At 31.1% G+C, this 4,501-nt stretch overlaps 1 long non-coding RNA gene across 1 annotated transcript; it reads left to right on the forward strand.

Annotated features, from left to right (window-relative positions):
- Nucleotides 1-681: 681 nt before the first annotated feature.
- LOC122602025 lies at nucleotides 682-1,483 on the forward strand. Its single transcript, XR_006324143.1, has 2 exons — nucleotides 682-1,173; nucleotides 1,290-1,483. It is a non-coding gene; the product is annotated as an uncharacterized LOC122602025 (long non-coding RNA).
- The last annotated feature ends 3,018 nt before the right edge of the window (nucleotides 1,484-4,501 follow it).

Raw genomic sequence — 4,501 nt, forward strand, 5'->3', positions numbered from 1 at the left:
GCAAGACTGTTAGTTTCACATTCCAGAAAAACCTATCAATCTGTCTATTTGTAGGCACTATATATACTAAGGTTGGAGAACTCATGACTCGGACTCGACTCGGCGAGAAGGGGAGTCGGAAGTTTTTGGAGACTCGAACTCGACTCGGATTGGAATTTTACATACAAACATAAGTATTTGTGAAATTATATGTAATAGAACTATAAAAATATCTTCCAAACTTCAAAATTTAGCATCATTGTTTAAAAACGGTAAAATAATAATTCAAAACTTGAAAATTAAACGTATGATTAGTTGATAGAATCACATTTCATCATTATTTTGTGCGTATCGAGGTAAGAGAACTTGTGACTCGGACTCGACTCGGCAAGGTGGGGAGTAAGGCTGGCAATTTTGACACGAAACCTGTTAACACGACACGATACGACCTGTTCTTAACAGGTTTCGTGTTTGACTTTAACAGGTTTCGTGTCTTAACAGGTCCGAACCTGTTAAGACACGATAAAATTTGTGTCTTAACAGGTCCGAACCTGTTAGGACCTGTTAAAACTTGTTAAAATTATTAAATTAAAAAAATTATATATTATATATATAAAAGGTATGGTTCTTGTAAAACCCATCAAACTTGAGGATCCTTTACGAAATATATATGTTATTATTGGAGTTGCACGTGATATTTCACTTCCACATTTACAGACTTCAAGTATCAGTGAAATCATTTCATATTTAATCTTCATATCCCTTTCTCTCTCTGAAAAAGGAAAAAGGAAAGTATCACAAAATTAAACCCAATCTATCTTCTATCTCAACTAACCAATCTATCTTTGTATCTATCGATCAAAGTATATATATCTGACGGAGGCAGTGGTGAACATGGTTTTGATATGGCCAGTTGTTGCGACAGAGATGACGAACAATGTTTCAATGTCCGGCCGATGATATTACGACTTTTCAGATCTACATTGGATCTATATATTGTCGTGATTATGTTATTTAAATTGATTGTAAGTTTTGAGAGAACTTTTCTGATTTAATTTTGGTTGGTAAAAAAGATAATATTCTTGTTATTGGTAATTTTGGGTTATGTAATATACTTTTCTTTTCTTTTTTTATATAAAACTTGGTAGTCCTGAAACATCACCGAAGCTGTTATATATGTTTCATGGTTAACAGGTATGTTAACAGGTGCACCTGGTAATTTTTGTGTTGTGTTCGTGTATGGAAAAAATGACACGATTAGTTAATAGGTCGTGTTCGTGTTTGACCTTAATAGGTTCGTGTCTTAGCAGGTCGTGTCAGACCTGTTATGCCAGCCCCACTGGGGACTCAGGAATTTACTTTGGATTCTCGGCCGACTCGGGGAGTTATACATATTTGGATTATTGGTAAACCTTATGTTTGTTAAGACTTGTATGTGGATCTACTCGAACAAAAACACTCATTACAAGCACATATATATATGATATAGTGTATGTTCTCTCAAGCGCTAATTACCAAATTATGTTTCACTTCATCCGCAAATTGTCCTTTTGATTGCTGCCACAAATTCTTAGTGAAAGGATAAGGTAGGAAATTAAAATTCATAACTCACTCTTGAAAACTTCCAAAACTAAAGCTCACCAATCTATGTTACCAACTTAAAAGACACAAAGCACATATATAACATCTTTTAATTCCTCTTTCTTTTCATAAAACAATATATTGAAAGTAAAATTTTACTGTACTTCAGAAAGTAACAACTCTTTTTAGGACCACTACGTCTTATTAAAGCTGGAATAGTACGAATAATAAACATATAATATTAAAACAAATTAAATTATGTGGAATGATAACTATAATTTAATTTTCTATTTTATTTTTATCTTTAATATTATTTTTATATATAACAAAAAAGAGCTGTGTTGGGCTCGATCTTGAACCTCTAGCGGGTTGGAATGTTATGTTGGAGACATGCATGATATTTTCTAAAAATCGGTTATTGTTAGTGTAATCTGAATCTATCTATATCAATAATATATTAATAAACAAATTATTCTCTCCCTTTTTAACTCTTTACCTTTAACATATTCAAAATACCTTTAATTTTCAATACATTCCTAACTCTCTAACAAAATACCCTTTTATTAATTAATTTAAATATTTCCGCCTAATATCTCCATAATATTCTTAATAAAATTATTTACTTTTAAATTAATAACCATAAAATAACCACATCGTTAAAACCACATCGTTAAAACTACACTATCATTTACGTCAATTACTTTTAAATTAATAACCACATCGTTAAAACTACCGTCACTAGCACCACTCGTTGCCCCCATCGCCGCCGCATTGCGCGGATACCCATCTCGTTAATTAGTATATAGAATTTGATTGTTTTTTAAATGGGAAATGATTAATCCTCTTAACATATTAGCCTAAAAATCCTCCTAACTTTTAGACGAGGATATATGGATAAATCAGGGGGTGAGATTAGGAAAGAGAATTAGTGGTATTCACATGTCATCATCTAAAGCTATTAGGAGGATTTTTAAACTAATTTGTTAGGAGAATAAATCATTTTCCTTTTTAAATATGTATTTTTCAATTTTATATTATAATATTACTAAAAAGACTTTCTGCTAGCATCTTAAAAATAATCTAATAATTGTGTCTAAATTTAGCAAATTAACATGCAATAAGATACTCTCTATTTTATTCAAGCTCTTGAGCCAATCTTTTGAGTCAATCTTTTGAGATGACAAACCTTGTATTTCCTCGAATGCAACCCATAATTAATATTACGTTGTTTATGATACAGGTAAGGTTTCATCATTATACAGGGAAATGCTACCGTATATATATCCTAACTGAATGTCTTGAAAAAACAATAAGATACGTACAACTTTAACTAGAATCTTCCCTATACAACTAAGGAAAATGAGAACGTACGTCAAGTTGAGATATGTCCCCTCCGATGAAGCTAAACATACATACAAACCATTAAATACAGTATATATAATAAACTCTTTTAGCTTATCTGCTGTTATAAGTACCTTATTATATGTATCATGGTAATATGCGTACAGTCATGATCACATAATTTGATGAAGTACAATGGATATGATGCCTCAAAGACAAACTTTCGATTTTCCGTTATGTTCCTTCAAATTGTATATACATACGAGAGATAGTGTCCGCGCGTTACGGCGGTGATATGGTGGATGTTATAGCCAAATGAGTATGATAGCCGAATGCTTTAGCCGTATGGGTTCCGCTCTCGGATTTAAAAATTCGTCGAAAGTATATCGAATAACGTCTCTAATGAAAGATTATGAAATTTTAAGAACACCCATACAACTTTTATAATTTATCGATATACGATTTTTGAGATAAAAGATTTTGAATGAATTAGAAGAAAAAATGGTTTATGTAGGAGAGAAAAAAAAATGAGTGGTTGAGATCTGATAAGAGAAAAAAAAATAAGTGATTGAGATTTAAGGTATTATAAGTATATTATATAGGGATGTTTAAATTAATGAATATATAAGAAGGGTAATTTAGGTAGTTAAAATCCTTAATTGAGAATTTTAAAAAAGACAAAATATTTTATAAAATATTAGATAATTTCAATATGCTACAAAATATTCTATGAAGGCTATATCTAATTAGATTCTTAAAGGCTATATCTAATTAGATTCTTTTAACATACGGTTAATGTCGGTTCGCAAGTTCCTCAAGTTAAAGGTGAAGTATAGTAGATTTTAATTAATGTCTAATATGACTAGTAGAGGTGCAAATACCAGTTAACCGGTTCTGGTTATTTTTTTTAGTAACCGAAACCAGTTATTTTTTTTTTAAAAAATAACCGGTTTCTGTTAATCGGTACCGGTTAATAACCGGTTTGTATGTTGGAAAATATAAACCGATGAAACCGATTCCGGTTTATAATAACCGGTTAACCGAAGTGGTTAACCTACCCAGTTAACCGGAAAAAAAAAAAATACAGCAGAATGTAATTATATATTGATATACCCTATTATAGACCCACACCAGAACCAAACCCGCCGCTTCCAAATCGAATGAAATCCTCCCAAATCGAAGGACTCAAAAAAAACACAAAAATAAGTGTTTGGATCAATTACTTCAGATCGGTAACAAATGTAACAAATGGCAAGATTGAAAGGAGAGAATGGAAGAGTAGCACAACAAGAAACAATGACGAAATCACCGTTTCCACTCCTTATTCTTGTTTGAATCAAGATGCTGATGGTGATTTCAATATTCACTCTTCAATTGGATTGGACTCCCTTCTTGATCATCATGTATGTAATAATTACTTAAAATTATATACATATATATATCATGTTTTGATTATATCTAGTTTTTGGATAAAGGGGTGTCGCCTGGGATATAGAAATAATATTATAGTCTGATAATAAATATATAGATTAACCGGTTATTAGTTAATTATTTAATAAAAAACCAGTTATAGGTTAACCGGTTAATAATCGATTTTTGT

Source organism: Erigeron canadensis, chromosome 5, assembly GCF_010389155.1.
Source record: "Erigeron canadensis isolate Cc75 chromosome 5, C_canadensis_v1, whole genome shotgun sequence".
NCBI lineage: Eukaryota > Viridiplantae > Streptophyta > Magnoliopsida > Asterales > Asteraceae > Erigeron > Erigeron canadensis.